This window comes from Geotrypetes seraphini, chromosome 3, assembly GCF_902459505.1.
Source record: "Geotrypetes seraphini chromosome 3, aGeoSer1.1, whole genome shotgun sequence".
Taxonomy (NCBI): domain Eukaryota; kingdom Metazoa; phylum Chordata; class Amphibia; order Gymnophiona; family Dermophiidae; genus Geotrypetes; species Geotrypetes seraphini.
The window spans coordinates 401,042,740-401,060,913 of NC_047086.1; the positions used below are offsets into that span (position 1 = coordinate 401,042,740).

General features: G+C 43.7%; 1 protein-coding gene and 1 long non-coding RNA gene across 2 annotated transcripts in view; one reads left to right on the forward strand and one right to left on the reverse strand.

The window, feature by feature from the left end:
* Nucleotides 1-8,358, forward strand: part of LOC117357574 — a 67,778-nt gene extending 59,420 nt beyond the window's left edge. Inside the window, exon 3 of the long non-coding RNA XR_004538829.1 lies at nt 7,771-8,358. This is a non-coding gene — a long non-coding RNA (uncharacterized LOC117357574). The remainder of the gene's footprint in view (nt 1-7,770) is intronic.
* ZFAND3 (zinc finger AN1-type containing 3) overlaps nt 1-18,174 on the reverse strand; it is a 499,096-nt gene that overhangs the window by 443,871 nt on the left and 37,051 nt on the right. The gene's annotated exons all lie outside the window — the stretch shown is intronic.

Here is an 18,174-nt window from a genome sequence, read left to right on the forward strand (position 1 = left end):
GTTTCCTGGAGGCGTCCAAAATGAGACGGACAGGCTGAGATAGATTTCCTGGAGAGGTCAGCCCGAGAGAAACCAAGCTGTCAGGTGGAGCGAAGACAGATTGGGATGTAGTAGAGACTGATGCTGCTGTGTAAGTAGAGTAGGAAACACAGGTAGAGGAATGGGCTCCCTGGAGCTGAGCTGAAGCAGGAGGGAGAACCAGTGTTGACGAGGCCACCGGGGAGCTATGAGGATCATGGTGGCTCCGTCCCTGCGGAGTTTGGATAAGGTCCGCAACATCAGAGGTAGAGGAGGAAAGGCATAGAGAAACCGATCCGTCCAGTCGAGAAGGAATGCATCCGGGGCCAGACGATGAGGAGAGAAGAGTCTGGAGCAGAACTGGGGCAGCTGATGGTTGTGAGGAGCTGCGAATAGGTCCACCTGCGGAGTGCCCCAGCGAGCAAAGATGGAGTGGAGCGTGGGAGGATCCAAAGTCCACTCGTGAGGTTGAAGGATGCGGCTGAGATTGTCGGCCAGGGAGTTCTGTTCGCCCTGGATGTAGACAGCCTTGAGGAAGAGACTGCGGGCCGTGGCCCAGGTCCAAATGCGAAGAGCCTCCTGACAAAGGAGGCGAGATCCGGTGCCGCCCTGTTTGTTGATGTAGTACATGGCAACTTGGTTGTCCGTGCATAGGAGCAGAACCTGAGGGCAAAGAAGGTGCTGGAAGGCCTTGAGAGCATAGAACATGGCTCGTAGTTCCAGGAAATTGATGTGATGAAGACGCTCCTGCGGGGTCCAAAGACCTTGGGTGCGTAGGTCTCCCAGGTGAGCTCCCCATGCATAAGGGGAGGCATCCGTGATGATGGTCATGGAATGCGGGGGCAGATGAAAAAGAAGGCCCCTGGAAAGATTTGAGGAGTTCAACCACCATTGTAGAGATTGCTGAAGAGACGATGTCACAGAGATGGGATGAGAAAGAAGATTCGAGGTCTGCGACCATTGGTTGGCCAGAGTCCATTGAGGTGTCCTGAGGTGGAGTCGTGCCAGGGGAAGCACATGCACCGTCGAGGCCATGTGGCCCAGGAGGACCATCATCTGTCTGGCAGAAATGGAGTGATGAAGGAGCACCTGACGACACAGGCGGAGCAGGTTCCGCTGGCGGTCGGAGGGGAGAAACGCCCTCATTAGTGTGGTGTCGAGAACTGCTCCAATGAACTGAAGGCGCTGCGTGGGGAGCAGATGCGACTTGGGGTAGTTGATCTCGAACCCCAGGAGGTGGAGGAGAGAGATGGTCTGATGAGTGGCTTGTAGCACAAGCGGAGACGTAGGTGCTTTCACCAACCAATCGTCCAAGTAGGGAAACACCTGGAGGTTGTGAGACCTGAGGAAGGCCGCCGCCACAATGAGGCATTTGGTGAACACCCTGGGTGATGAAGCGAGGCCAAAAGGTAGCACTTTGTACTGATAATGGCGATGGTGCACCTGGAATCTTAGGTAGCGACGTGAAGCTGGATTGATTGGTATGTGAGTGTAGGCCTCTTTGAGGTCCAGGGAACATAGCCAGTCGTTTTGAGAGAGATGAGGGTAAAGCGTGGCAAGGGAGAGCATTCTGAACTTCTCCTTGACAAGACATTTGTTGAGGTCCCTGAGATCGAGAATGGGACGTAGGTCTCCTGTCTTTTTTGGAACCAGAAAGTAACAGGAGTAGAATCCCCGGCCCCTTTGTTCCAGAGGTACTTCTTCGATGGCATTGAGGAGAAGGAGGGATTGGACCTCCCTCAGGAGGAGGGGGGTTTGAGTTGAAAGAGAAGCAGACTCTACGGGAGGATTGTCTGGTGGAAGAGTCTGGAAGTTGAGAGAGTAGCCGTGGCGGATGATGTTGAGGACCCACTGGTCCGATGTGATGACCTCCCAACGGCTGAGAAAAATGTGGAGCCTGCCCCCGATTGGTTGAGGGAGAGGCAATGAGGGTGGAAGACTGGCTAAGCCCTGGAGAGAGGAGTCAAAAGGGCTGAGAAGGTTTGGCAGGAGGAAGAGGCTTGGCAGGTTGATTAGACTGTGCACGAGCCTGGTTGTGGTGTTGTTGGCGAGCCCGCCTAGGTTGCTGTGAAGGCGGGTTAAGCGGCCTAGCGGAGAACCTGCGCTGGTAAGAAGACTGTGGTTTGTAAGGCCGAGCAGGAGGTGCCTTCTTCTTTGGTTTAATGAGAGTATCCCATCTGGTCTCATGGGCGGAGAGTTTTTGTGTGGTGGTATCCAGAGACTCTCCGAACAATTCATCTCCCATACATGGGGCGTTGGCTAGTCGGTCCTGATGGTTGACATCCAGATCCGAGACCCTGAGCCAGGCCAGGCGGCGCATGGCCACAGCGATGGCAGATGCACGAGAGGTGAGCTCAAAGGAGTCATAGATGGAGCGTACCATAAATTTTCTAAGTTGAAGCAGGCTGGAGATGTGCTGCTGGAATAGTGGGATCTTGTGCTCCGGCATGTACTTTTGCATGGCGGAGAGTTGCATTACCAGATGTTTCAGGTAGAATGAAAAGTGGAAAGAGTAATTGTTTGCCCTGTTGGCAAGCATGGCATTCTGGTAGAGCCGCTTGCCAAACTTGTCCATAGTTTTGCCCTCCCTGCCAGGAGGGGTAGAGGCATATACACTGGATCCTTGAGTCTTTTTTAAAGTGGACTCAACCAGGAGAGATTCATGGGGCAGCTGGGGTTTATCAAATCCCGGGATTGGAATAACCCTGTAAAGGCTATCCAGTTTACGGGGTGCCCCAGGGACAGTTAATGGATTTTCCCAATTTTTATAAAAAGTTTCCCGTAGGATGTCATGCACGGGTAACTTCAGGAACTCCTTAGGGGGTTGATCGAAATCTAATGCCTCCAGGAAAGCTTGTGATTTCTTGGAATCAGATTCCAGAGGCAAAGATAAGGCCCCCGATAATTCCCTGAGGAATTTTGAAAAAGAAGATTGCTCAGGTTTAGATGTGGTATCGGGGGCCGAGGGCTCTTCGTCCGATGACGATGCGTCCTCTTCGGTACCGAGGGGAGATTCCTCCCAGAGGTCCGGGTCTCTGACATCGGTGTGTGCGTGCCGAGAGACTGGAGTGGAAGGCTCGGTATGGTGAGCTTTAGACCGAGACTTGCCTGAGCGTACCGAGACGGTACCAGGGGATGAAGACCTGTGTCTGTCTCGGTCCCGGGAAGAACGGTGCCGGTCAGGTTCGCGGGAAGACCGGTGTTCCGCTCGGTCCCGAGGAGGATCGGATGTCGTCAGAGCGACGGCCTCGGCATGGGCATGGATATGCGGTGCCGAGAGAATGGGCATGGAGGGGTCCATAGGTACCGATGGAGTGGATACCGGTTGGACGGTGTGGGGCTCGGGCCGGTCTGGTACCGAAAGCAGCGGTGCCAGGATAGAGGGCAAGAGCTGTTTAAGTTGCGTTTGGAGTTGTTCCTGCAACTTATCCTGGAGGATGGCCGCAATGCGGTCATCCAGGGGTGGCACCGGAACCACTTTTTTCTGCTTTGGTTCCATGGGTGCCGCTCTACGCTCCGGCGATGAGGAGGCCGATGACGAGGCACTCACCGATATCGGAGCGGAGCGCTTTTTAGTTCGGCGTGGAGCCGAAAGAGCTGGTGTCGCCACCGAGGTGGGAGGGCGCTCAAGGGTGGAAGGCTTCTTAGCCGGCTTACCTGGCGCCGGTGGCGCCGATGTAATGTCAGGCGGTGTCGAGGTGGTCGGTGCCGACTTCGATGGTGCCGCAGTTGAAGAAGTCGAGTCCATAGTCGGGCCGGTGCCGAACAGCAGACTTTGCTGGATTTGGCGATTCTTCAAAGTGCGTTTTTTAAGAGTGGCACAGCGGGTGCACGAGTCCGCCCGATGCTCCGGTCCCAAACACTGTAAACACCAATTGTGTGGGTCAGTGAGGGAGATCGGGCGTGCACACCGCTGGCACTTCTTAAAACCGGGCTGCGGGGGCATGAATGGAAACACGGCCTCCGCAAAATCAAACCCCGAGGCCTGGATCGTGACAACAGGCCCCGCCGGGGCAAAGACAAAAAAACGAACAAAAAGAAAATATTTTTTTTTTTTTTTTTTTTTTGGAAATGAAATAAAAAAGAACCCGAAGGTAAATAAACGAAAAAAGAACGCGAGCGGGAAGGCAAAAAGAGGATTTCAATCGGAGTTGAAAAACGCACGTCTTCTTCGCTCCGCGGAAACGAAGAAACTGGGGACCACGCTCTCCTCCGTCGGGCGGGAAGGCACTCGCGCACGCGCGGTGCGGCCAACTAGAACTTTCTAGTAAAAAGGTCCGTACCGTGGGCTCCGTCGGTGACGTCACCCATGCGTAAAGAATATGCTGCCTGCTTGTCCTGGGATAATTAACATTTTCTCTGCGTACAGTGTGCTTTGTGTTTTTTTTTAAATTTTATTGTTGGTAGATCATTTTGACTTGGTCATTTTAAAAGTAGCTCACAAGCCCAAGAAGTGTGGGCACCCCTGCTGTAGAGCCATTTCTTGTATGACTGGATGAGCTATATTTATCTTTTTTTTTAGTTGTTTAAATTCATGCAGAAATAATTGGCTAGACTGAACCTAATGACTTCATTAACACCTTTCCCTTTTTTAAACCTATATACCATTTGAAAGAGGGCAAATATCTAATTATTCCCTTCTAGCATTGGATGCTTCTTAAATTTAGTAAAAATATTTTGGCACAAGAACATAAGAACATAAGAAGTTGCCTCCGCTGAGGCAGACCAGAGGTCCATCTCGCCCAGCGGTCCGCTCCCGCGGCGGCCCATCAGGCCCATTGCCTAAGCAATGGTCCCAGACTATCCCTATAACCTACCGCTACTCTTATCTGTACCCCTCAATTCCTTTATCCTCTAGGAACCTATCCAAACCTTCTTTGAAGCCTTAAAAAAGCCTTAAAAAAGGAAGTCATATTGAGCATTGGAAAATAATAATAATTAACTAATAAAAATAGTACACATTTAGGGCTCCTTTTACTAAGTTGTGAAAATGGTTTTAGCGTGTGCTTAGCTCGCACAGTACTACCCCGCGCGCTAGACGCTAATATCAGCATTGAGCTGGCGTTAGTTTTCCCACGTAGCGCGGGAGTTTGCTCGTGCTAAAAATGTTAGCGCACCTTAGTAAAAGAGGGGGTTAATTTTCCCCACCCCGCCCCACCCGGCTGGAAAAAATTTATGGGGAGAACACTGCAGTGCATGCTGACATGCATGGGTCCGTGTTCCTGAGCAGTCCTGCCGACCACAGAAAACACCAATGCTTTTCCATGGATACACAGGCAACTCCTAAGTTGTCCATTTTTGCAGAAGTAGTCTGCACATAGGCACAGCATGAAAGCTGCAACACCCAGCACAGTCCAAACAAATGTGTGTCTCTTACCGTGGACTGGACCAAGTAGTACAAGATATAGGTATGAAGTAAGGACCAGGCTGTTTACAAGAAAACAGCTAGCACAGGACAGGTTCAGATGCAGCAATAGCTCTGATCTAATCAGGTTTTGCTTTAATGTTTAGAAAAAAAAATATCCATCTGTTCCATAACAGAATTGGATGCAGGAAGCTGGCCAATTTGATAGAATTCACTAGGCGATTGGAATGCCGATTCATTTGGGACCAAAGGAGACAGAGCTGCCCAGACTTTCTGATGGAGTTAGAGCTCATTTACAGTCCAGAGAATTTTTATCTGACTTTGGATAAAATGTAGGAAGTATCATTTCCTTATTTGCATAGAAAGGTGTTGCCACTTAGGTGATAACTTAGGATGAGTTTAAAGAACTGAGTATACTGTATAGTTCGTACATAATTAAGTTAACTGCTTCTAGAAAGAGTACCGATACTTCCCAGCCTTCACAGGGTCAAGCAGCAGCTTTCCTAGGATGACATTGGGGACCCATAAAAGGAGACTTCGAAAATGGTGGTTTCAAACAAAGCCCTTCCCGTGAACTGAGAAATGACAGAAAATAAGGAAGCCAGAAGTTCATCGCCTGAAATATGAAAGGCTGAGAAAGCAGTGAGTATTCTGGTAGAAAATAAAAACCCTCTGGAATTCCAGGCAACAAAAGATAAGTAGAAGATTTTGTCTGGCCAATAGCGAATGAGGTTGTGACCATTTGTGAAATACCAAATGGAAATCATTTTCCACTTAGAAGCATAGGCACATTTGGAAGATGGATTTCTTGAAACAAGTAATGCATTTTGAATAGTCTGTGGTATTCCTAAAACGGAGACTAAGCTGTTCAAATGTCACACAGACTAGGATGGAGAAGGTAATCCTCATTTTGATGGCTTAACAATGAAGAAAATGATAAACTGTTAGCCTTTAAGAACTTTGAAGCGATTAGCTCAAGCTGAAGCTTATTCCCCTGACGAAGCTTAAGATAGCGAAACAAGGGCTCTGTTGGGAGTTTGCTGAGGGGGGGGGTCCTTTGATGAGTATAGCTTGGATTTGGGTACATTCGGACTCTGTGTGAACACCTCTTTGCTGCACCCTGCTCACATAACTTGTAGAAGGAATTCCTGCTGCAGATAAGTTTTTGTTTTTCTTTGCTTTGAGTTTTGGGAGGACTTATGTCATATAGCAATTAGAGTTAATATGCTATTTACAAGTGTTTAACGGGTGCTAGTAAAGCCTCCTTCCCTCACATGTCCCCTATTTTCAGCCCCAGCTCCAAACCCATTTTTACCCCCCACCCCCTCCCATCTTTTCCCTTTCAGCTTCCAGCCCCAGCCCCCTTTTCTCACCAGCAGCATTTCCCTCTCTCCCCCACTTCCCTGTGCAACAGCAGCATTCCCTCCCCCACCCCACTTCCCTGTGCAGCAGCATTCCCTCCCTCTCCACTTCCCTGTATAGCAGCATTTCTGTTTGTTTCTGGCTGGCTCCCTTACAGTCCCTTGCCAAAGTTATTTTTTAGTTTAAGCTGCCACGGCGGCAAATCTCACGATCCGCGCCTGCATCGGAAGCCTTTTCTCTGACTTGTATGATAGATGTATAATATTTAGTTTATTTTTTGCTTTGCCTTTCCTATTTTTAAATGGAGTTTTTTCATTACTTTGATTGGATTATATTGTTAACTGCTTTGATCCTATTTAGCAAATCAGTATATAAAGATTTTTAATAAACTTTATAATTTTCCAGGAGGCATTGTGGTTTGTGTCCAAGAGTTTGGAAGATAAAGATAAACGCAAAAATGAGGCTAATACCAGGGATCAAGGGCAGTAACAGTGAAACTTTGAGGCAGATTGGGAAGAGGCAAGGATCCAGTGAGGAGATGGTCTTCAACTATGTGGGGTGAAAAATTAAATTAGACTGGATGGATTAGATCCGGGGAGGGGGGGAGGGAGGGAAGCAGTGTGAGGAAAGAGTGAGTCTGCAGGGGGAAATGGGTAGATTCAAGGAGTGGTAGAATCCTGGAACAGGGCCACTCCCTTTTGTCATAATATACAGGGTTCTGGAGGAAGGAAGATGGGAGTACCAAGTTGGATCATAGAATAAGAATTATTTGAATAATCCTAATAAGAGAAGAAAGGTGTTTAAAGTGTTGGATTGATTACAATGGATAGTTACAATATTTCAGGAAATGTTAAGACACTTCATCACCAAAATATCAGTCTTGCTAAAACTTGAGGAAGGGGGGAGCTGAGGAGCCTGACTATAATGGCAGCATAGACAACGAGCTTCCATATCGCCTTACAAAACTGAGTCATATTTGATAACATAGCAATAATCTTACTTAAAATATCATCTTATTCCAACAGCAGAAACCCAGCAAGCATAATGGCAACTTCTAAATCCGGGAAAAGGCACAAACCTGAACCACAATCACCAAACAAAGGCCTGGCAAACAAAAAGGACAACGTATTATCCACAGAAATTCTAGAAGAGCCGACAGCTCTCAAAGACATCATGAACGTCATGAAGGAAGATACTGCTGAAAATAAAGGAAGAACTGGCTTCCCTCACTGTAGAAATGTCACAATTTAAGCTCAGAATCCAAATGTACCATTGCAGATGAAAACAAAAATGCTACAAAACAAATAAAATGCATGGCTCAAATTGAAAAAGATCTCAAAGATGCTAATAACCGTACTCGAGGCAACAATATCAGGATCTTAGGTCTGCCAGAAGGGAGAGAAAGTCAAGATCTAATAAGGTCATTATTTAGAAAATTTTATCCCTTCTCTACTAAATATACAATTTACCAACTCATCTGAAACAGAGCGAGCTCACAATTCTCCACAGGCAATGCAACTCAACAACAGACATCTTTGCCCGATTGTTCTCAAATTGCTAAGGAAACATCACTTAACAAGCAAAATCATTGGCACCATAATATAAATATAAAGGTAACAACATACTATTTGTGACGGACCTTAGTAAATTTACTTTTTTTTTTTTTTTTTTTTTTTTTTTTTTTTGAACTGCAAGGTCCGTCACAAATAGTATGTTATTACCTTTATATTTATATTATGGTGCCAATGATTTTGCTTGTTAAGTGATGTTTCCTTAGCAATTTGAGAACAATCGGGCAAAGATGTCTGTTGTTGAGTTGCATTGCCTGCTTATAACGGGAAACAGCTTTTGGCATTCAGGCCTAGACTCAAAGATTGGTGCCTGTTTTGACATTTTTTATCCTGCCCAGATAAGAGCCACTTTTAATAACAATCAAACTAAAGATTTCACTGATCCTGCTACTCTTGCAGCTTACCTTGAAGAAAAAAGTCCCACTCCAATAAATGATGTATAAGCCCTAACATTGCTTAATGGTATAACTGTATTATCTTGTTTACCCTTAAAACATCAAAACATCAAATATAACTAATATGTCATCTGTTTCTTTGAAATACTGTTGATGTTACAATTAAACTGTTTTGCAAACTAAAATTTTAATATAGCTTGCTTTTTTTTTTTAAAATGTTTAAAGACTTTCATGGCGTTTTGATTAGTGATGGTGATGCTGAGGCCTACTGGAAAGCTTCGGCGCCTCATCTTCAGTGTCTCATGAATTTGAGTGGAGAATATTGGCAACTGTTACACATGAATGCTGTTGAGGAACAGCAGATTACCATGTCAGGAGTATATTATATCTTTAAACTAATTAGTTCGATGCATTAGATCACAGTTCTTCAACCGCCGGTCCAAAGGAAACTTTTGACGGTCTGCGCAGAGCCGGCAAGATTGACTCCCTTCAATTTCCTGTCGGTCCACACAGGGCCGGCAAGATCAACAGCTGAAGTCTGCGCTGGGCCGGAGAGATCTTGGGGAGCCTCCGACAGTGGCTTTCTCCCCTCTCTGCAGTTCTCCTTTACTTCCCAGCGCAGCGATTCATGAAGGCAGCCTCGGGGCTTTTGCTGAGTCGCGGTGCCTCTGATGAAGCAACTTCCTCTTTCCTCAAGAGGCGGCACGACCCAACAAAGGACCCGAGGCTGCCTTCCTGAATCACTGCGCTGAGAAGTAAGGCGAGCTGCTGGGAGGGGAGAAAGCCACTAGTGGAGTCTGGGAAGCTGCTGGGCAAGGGGAAACCGGGACAGCTGCTACTGGACCTGGAGGGAAGGAGAAGGAGAGATGCTGCTGGGAGGGGAGGAGGGAAAGGAGTATGGGAAGCTGCTGGGCAAGGGAAAAAAGGGACAGCTGCTACTGGAGAGGGAGAAGGAGAGATGCTGCTGGGAGGGGAGGAAGGGAAGAGAGTTACTGCTGGACAGGAGGAGGAGGGAAGGGAGAATGAAAAAAGGAAGGAAACAGCTGGCAGAGAGATTAGAGGAGGGGAAGGGGAGACACAGACATGAGAAAGTAGAGAGATTGATGATAGGAAGGGGTCAGCAGAAAAATAAGCAGAGAGGGACAACAATGATAGATCTGGTGGAGAGATAAAAATGAAGAGAGCAGTGAAGCTGGAATGAATCATGTAAAAAGGAGAGAGGGGGCACAAGCTGGATGGAAAGGGGAGAGGGGCATAGAAAGAAGACAGATACCATATGGAAGGGGGAGAGGACAGACAGTGGATGAAAGGGGCAGATGCTGGAAGGAAGAGAGTGAAAAGAAGATTGAAAGCAGAAACCAGAGATGACAAAAGGTAGAAAAAAATAATTTTATTTCTATTTTGTGATTAGAATATATCAGATTTGAAATATATATCCTGCTAGAGCTGGTGGGGACTGCAAAACCCAGGCGGTGCTTCTTTAGCTTCCAGCTGGCTTAGGGCGCTCTCTGACCAGGGGGCAATTGCCCTAGTTGCACTCCCCTAAAACTATTCCTGTCATGTGTGACTGCAGTATTCTGTTAGCATGATATTTCTGTGTAGCATTCTGTAATAATTTGGCTTGTTCAGTTTTCTTGATAGTAGAGGGGATATATGTGAAGGGGAGGGGAGACAGGGGTTTTGTTGATCCTTGCTCTGAATTATTTGTATTTATAAAATGACAATTGTACAGAATATTGTTTCTTTTTATACTTTAATAAAATGCATTCAATATAAAATCATAACTGAGGCTTGTGTGGATGGGATCAGATGATTTGTGGGAACCGAGCTCACGGAGATGGAGCGGAAACGGGGGTTTTAAATTTTAGTCCTAGTAGTTTGCTGGTCCACAAAATAATTCTTTTTTTTCTGCCGGTCCACGGGTGTAAAAAGGTTGAAGAACACTGCATTAGATATTTCAGATAAATGTATTAAATGTTCTATTCTTCTTTTTAAGGTACTGTTAACATTGTAAGTAATGTGGATCACATCGAAGCTTATCTAATCTACAGGACCTTGCCAATACAGCCACATGTCTAATGCTGGAACAATTTCATTGATCCAGTATCGAATATTAATATAAAGGAAATGTACTAGTATTGATTTCTAACTTGTTTTTCTATTCTAATATTATTAGATAAGTATCAAATATTTATTATTTTAAAATTTATATACCGTATATTAACTATACCGTTTACAAAGATTATAATCATAACAGGTTAAATACCACATATGACAAACCGATTATTTATATTGATAACTTGTAGGGTGAAATGTGCTGCCTTTCTGATACTCATAAGCAAGCCCATAATGTATTCCCATGTGGATACTGTGACATGGAGAGTCCTGTCATGCTGGAAGAAACCCTGCAGTGCTCTAAAACTATCCCTAAACCTGCTCCTAGAAGCAGGCACGTTAGGGAAACTGCCCTGCAGAATTTATCCCCTGTGAAAAGTAACCCGAAAGTGACCCGATTATACTTGTCTAGTTTTAGTGTAGAGAATGCTAAAAGCAAAGAACTACAAGTACCAGCATGCACCAAGCAGGTGATAGAAAAACCCACAAAAGGATTAGCTCCTGCAATTAGTTCTGCTGGGGCAGGATTAGTGACCAGGGAAACTATCCAGGCTCATTAGCAAAGCACCAGAGAGCCACAGGTGTTTTGAGAGGCAATCAGCCCCAATCTAGAGAAAAGGATGTGGTCTCTAAGCCAAGGAGGCAGCCACAAGCTTACAGCATTGCTGAATCCTTGGTGAGAGGCAGACCTAAGCAAGCCTGGATTCAGAAGGCAGAGCCCAGAACTTCCCAAAGCAAGCAGGTAGAAAACCTCAGCACTAAAGCCTCTAATAATGCTTCTGAAGATACTGAATATGATGAGGAAATGCCAGAAGAAATGTTAGTAGGGGATATTGAAATGGAGTCTGAGGAATTAGGCATTTTGAAGGCATGATCACAGAGTAAAGTTTGAGGGAAGCAAAAGCTGTGTCTGATAATGTGGTGTTTGCCTCATAAAACAAAGTACCAGAACAATTAAGAATTACTGCTTCTGATTTACCTAAAAGTAACAGAAGAGATAAGAACTCCATGCTCAGGGTGAGAAGAATAATTATACCCTGAGAATTGCTCCAGAGGCAATCTGTTTGAAACTGCCAGATTTTTATTGAACTTTAGTCGTGAATAAAGCATGGTGGACTAACAGGCTGTTTAGCCACCATTGAGAGTTTATTTTTGTATGTTTTGAATTGCACTACAGTATAAAGCTAGAAAATAAAGTCACCTTAAAATTCACACTAAACACCTGTACTGGACCTTTTTATTTGATGCAGACACCCCTCTACCCTCTTTCAACCACTCGGCTGAGACTTAGAAGTCCCAGGTCAAGGCTCAGGCTAATCCAGTCCAGGTCTTACCCGGTCACAATATTCCACTCGGTTGTTATATCTGCATTCATAAAGCCATACTTAAGCTTCATAATTTGTTTCTTTACTGTATAATTAAGATATACTTCAAGCATTGCAACATCAAATGTAAAAATATGAGATTATGTATACATGAATTTCTCAACATTGCAATGGGGCATTAATCTTATAGGTTCTTTTACTAAGGTGCGTTAACCAATTTAGCATGCGCTAAACGCTAACGTGTGCATGTTAGTCTATGGACGTGTTGGCGGTTAGTAAAAGAGGGTGTTAGTCTCACTAAAATGTTAAGGGTTTCAATAACCCAATGTTAAAAAACAAAAATTCTAGCCTACTTAATAAATACTTCATCAGCTGACATAATATCACTTCAAGAAATTCATTTAAATGCAAATGATTCAGCAAAATTGAAGTGAAACTGCTTTCTTCCTCCTTTTTATTCTCAAGCTGAAAAGAAAAGAATGGAGTATTGATGCTTAACAGTGAAAGACATTACTGTAATATCCTCTGCTAATGATATACATGGAAGATGGGTCAAATTAACTGTTAATATTAATCGACAAATAATAACTATACTGAACATATATGCACCTAACCAAGATTCTCCGCAATTCTTTAGTGACATAGCTAACCAGTTATTATTAGACCAGAATTCACAGTACGTTATTGGAAGTGACTTTAATAACCTATCCTGAAATGATCGATGCTCCAAGGTCCCTTACAAGAAAACAAAAGCTTGGTACACTTTGGCAGATATCATTTCTCAATTAAATTTGATAGATACATTGCGTCAATCTCATCCGTTGGATAGACAATACACCTTCTATTCGCCTTCTCCTAATTTATACTCCAGACTAGATCTTTTTGTTAGCGAGTAAACAATTATGTGACAATATTTCTCTTACAGCAATAAAAGAAATAGAATTATAACAGCATGGTCTGATATTGCTATTGCTAAAAGGAATTAGAAAACCAGTCAAAAATAAACAAAGGAGATTTAACTCTGCACTTTTAAACGAACCTGGTTTTACTAACTCAATAAATAATTCCATTCAAGAATTTTTCACTCAGAATATATCAGAAGTCACCAATTGGCCAAATACTTGGGACACATTTAAAGCTTTTATAAGAGGCAGTATAATTGCTTATACTACAAATTTACATAATAAAAGGAAAAATAGAGATTAATAAACTAGAAATGGAAATCAAATGCATCAAAAAGATACATCAAATATAACATTACTAGAAGTACAGAAGTTAAGATTTAAATATAACACTTCACTCAGTAAAATTGCTGCACACACCATATTTATTCAAGCAGCCAACTATTATGCGGAAAGCAATAAGCGTGGTTATTTTCTAGCAAATTACTTGAAAAAACGATCAGACAAATCCATGATTGTAAACATAAAAGATAAAAATGCATCCAGTCTAACCAGAGGACATTTTACATGGATTGTACTTCTGAAACAACTGAAGAAAGGATACAATATGATATACTAAAAGATCTCTCTCATATCCTATACTAATGGAAGAAGATGATAAACTTTAAAAAGAAATATCTTCAGATCAAATCATTCAAACCATTAAAAGCCTGCCCAGAAATAAATCATCTGGCCCAGACAGCTTTACAGTAGAATTTTATAGAGCTTTTCAAAACCCTTTAACCCTATATATGCAAAAATACTTTCACTTTCTGTCTCAATCTCAAATATCATCAGGCTCATACACTGAAGCAACAATAACAGCTAATCCTAAACCCGAGAAAAATCTACAAGACGTGCAAAATTACAGACCACTTTCACTAATAAATGTAGATGCTAAAACAATGTCTCAACCTTTTGTTTACCTCCGGCACATTAAACGGAGCAAATGTTTTTCACGGCACGTTATAATTGAAATTATAAAATTGCAAAAACCAACAAAAAATTAAATTTGAAAGTTATTTAAAGTTCTATGTATGGATAATTGTAACAAACGGTGAAACTAACCCTCCCCCCCCCATTTTTTTATTTTTACAAAAACAGAGCAGTTTTTAGCACCAGCAGCGGCGATAACAGCTCTAACACTCATAGAATTCCTATGAATATCCCAGCTGTTACCACTGCGGACTGTGCTAAAAACTGTACTATGCTTTCGTAAAAAAAAAAAAAAAAAAGGGGGTAAAGTAGATAGAATTACTAATCAATGTAATGGATGTGCATGTTTGAGTGCAGTTTAACTCAAAATGCATCTAAATGGTCAACAAGCAAACATGCATTCCATCATCCATCATCTGCAGTTGATAAAGGACCGCTGATAAAGGACCGCATCATTGATCACCTTGACGGACACGGTCTGATGAGGGCCAGCCAGCACGGTTTCAGCAAAGGCAGATCTTGTTTGACAAACTTGCTGCACTTCTTTGAGGGAGTAAACAAGCAGATAGACAAGGGCGACTCAGTCGACATTGTATATCTGGATTTCCAGAAGGCATTTGACAAAGTTCCGCATGAACGACTACTTCAGAAAATTGCGAGTCATGGAATCGAGGGTGAAATACTCGCATGGATAAAAAACTGACTGGGGCATAGGAAACGGAGAGTGGGGATAAAAGGACATTTCTCGGACTGGAAGAGCGTCACCAGTGGGGTGCCGCAGGGCTCAGTGCTTGAACCCGTACTCTTCAACATCTTTATAAACGATCTGGACATAGGTACGAAGAGCAAGGTGATTAAATTTGCAGACGATACAAAGTTATTCAGAGTACTGAAGACGCAGGGGGATTGCGAAAATCTGCAACGTGACATAATCAGGCTCAAGGAATGGGCATCAACATGGCAGATGAGGTTCAACATGGATAAGTGTAAAGTAATGCATGTCGGTAACAAAAATCTCATGCACGAATACAGGATGTCCGAGGCGGTACTTGGAGAGACTTCCCAGGAAAGAGACTTGGGAATTCTGATCAATAAGTCGATGAAGCCATCCACGCAATGTGCAGCGGCGGTAGCGAAAAGAGCAAACAGAATGCTAGGAATGATAAAGAAGGGGATTACGAACAGATCGTAGAAGGTTATCATGCCGCTGTACCAGGCCATGATGCATCCTCACCTGGAGTACTGCATCCAGCACTGGTCACCGTACATGAAGGACACGGTACTACTCGAAAAGGGTCCAAAAAAGAGCAACTAAGATGGTGAAGGGGCTGGAGGAGCTGCCGTACAGCAAAAGATTAGAGAAACTGGGCCTTTTCTCCCTCGAGCAGAGGAGATTGAGAGGGGACATGATTGAAACAGTCAAGGTACTGAAGGGGATAGACTTAGTAGATAAGGACAGGTTGTTCACCCTCTCTAAGGTAGAGAGAACGAGGGGGCACTCTCTAAAGTTGAAAGGGGATAGATTCCGTACGAATGTAAGGAAGTTCTTCTTCACCCAGAGAGTGGTGGAAAACTGGAACGCTCTTCCGGAGTCTGTCATAGGGGAAAACACCCTCCAGGGATTCAAGACAAAGTTAGACAAGTTCCTGCTGAACCGGAACGTATGCAGGTAGGGGTAGTCTCAGTTAGGGCGCTCGTCTTTGACCAGAGAGCCGCTGCATGAGCGGACTGCTGGGCACGATGGACCACTGGTCTGACCCAGCAGCGGCAATTCTTATGTTCTTTTTTCGATTTGTCAGAGCTGAAAATCCAAGTTCGTAAGATAAGATCCAAACAGTAACAAAGCCTTGATTGCTTTGTTGCTCAAGTTAGGATAACTACTGCATAAAAAATAAAAATAAAATTACTTGCTGTTAGATTTCAAGGACCAATCACATCAAAGAATGATGCTTGCCTGGGCGCTTGAATCCTTATGCACACAGATGCTTATAACATTGATGGACTCTCACGTACGCAACATACATCTCATCTCTTCTAGTTATGCACACCCGAAATCTCTTCGGGACACACCTCTGAGCCTTGGCACACAATTTGAGAGGCACTATGCTAAAATATATACAAAAACCTTAGCAAATGCAGAAAGTATTACCCCAAATCATCTCAAATGAACAATCAGGTTGCATGAACGGTAGACTAACAACACCACTGGAGCTCTGCCATACTATCACTGATAAACCATCTCAATCAAATGAACTTGTTGCCATTAGATTAGATGCCGAGAAAACATTTGATCGCATAGAAAGGTCCTTCATTCTCCCTCCGTATTCGCTGTGATAGGGGATTAACAGAACCGCAAATACAGAAAAACCGTAAATAACTTTTTCATATGTTATTTGCTGTTTTCTATTAAAAACCATTGTGAATCCACAAATAACATGGTAGGAGACCTGGTCTGTTCCCGGAGGAGAGGCAAATCAAGATGAAGAAAGTGCTGGGAATCAGCGATTTCTCTATGCTAGCTGATGTAATTTGAGGGGCGGAGCCAGCAAGCTAAAAAACGTGAATAATCGAAACTGTAAATCTCTACAATGGTATGGTTTTTCAACATGTTTATAAACATGATCTCAGTACTAGACTCCTCTCCTACGACAAGACTTTAAGTGAACAGCTCCTTCTCTATCTCTTTCAAACCATCAAGGGGGCACATGCAAGGCTGCCCACTTTGTCCCCTCCTTTCCAACACTGTAAATAAAATGGGAGGACAAGAATTTTTTTTTTTTTTAGATGCGTTAGTGATAAGTGCAAAAAGTAGCATTGTGAGACTCAAAAGAGAAGAGCAGGCATATGTAAAAGCTGATAAAGACAAAACTGAATTGCTTAACACATATTTCTGTTCTGCATCCACAGCTGAAGCACCGAAAGTGGGACCGCTGAAGACAAACCCAAATAGGGATGGAGGTATGGTAGACCTGAACTGCGGGGCATAGGATGGAGGTGAAAGGGGATAGATTCAGAAGTAACCTGAGAAAATACTTTTTTATGAAAAGGGTGGAGAATGCTTAGAATAACCTTCCAGTGAAAGCCGTAGAGATAAAATTATATCTGAATTCAAGAAAGGGAAAGGGACTTGTATATTGCTTTTTGTCGCTTTACAACCACACTCAAAGTCGTTTACATACAGGTACTTCAAGCATTTTCCCTGTCTGTCCCGGGGGGCTCACAATCTGTCTAATGTACCTGGAGCAGTGGAGGATTAAGTGATTTGTCCAGGGTCATAGGGAGCTGTAGCTCTAACCACTGTGCCATATTCTCCTCAACTTGGATCTCTATGGGCGATGGCATGGTTAGGCAGATTAGATAAGCCATCTGATCTTTATCTGCCTTCATTTTATTGTGTTTCTATGCTTCCTATACTGCAGCTGAAAATAAAGGAAAATGTCAGAAATTACTATAAAAATATTCCCCCGAATTTGTCTGGGCCAGTAGCAGATTTAATTCACAAATTCTGAAACCTAAAGCGTCTCTCTGGCCTGATTCTGTCCGGTTATACCAAGCTCCAATTAGTGCAATTTTTCAGAGCAAGTCTCCATACATTAGATATTCTGATCTGCTTTGCACACTGACATGGTTGAACTGCTCAATGTGTTGGGAGTTGAGACCGAGGAGAGCAATCAATTGGACATCAGAGGAGCTAAAGAACTAGGAGAAAGACTCTCAAGGGGAATAGAGGAAGGGAGGGAGGGAGCCAGGAAATTCCCTTCTGTTTTCTCAGATTACAAAGTACACTGTAGATCCTCTAATGCAAATATTGCGAGTCCAAGACAGATGAGTGTGTTAAGAGAATCTGTGTTATTTTGAATCTAAAGTGTACATCTAATATTGAACATTCTGCAGTGCTAAGAGGAGATTTGAGCAGGGTTGGAGAAAAACATATGGCCTGAATTGAAGAGGACAGCCAAATACCGTTCTCATGAACAGCAAAAACATGAACCTCTCTTCCTTCCTAGTATAATATTGCACCTCCTGCTTCCTTTTACCCAAGTATCTTCTCTGCTTGTCCCACCATTGCTTTTACCATTGGGCTAGAGCAGGGGTAGGCAATTCCGGTCCTTGAGAGCCGGAGCCAGGTCAGGTTTTCAGGATATC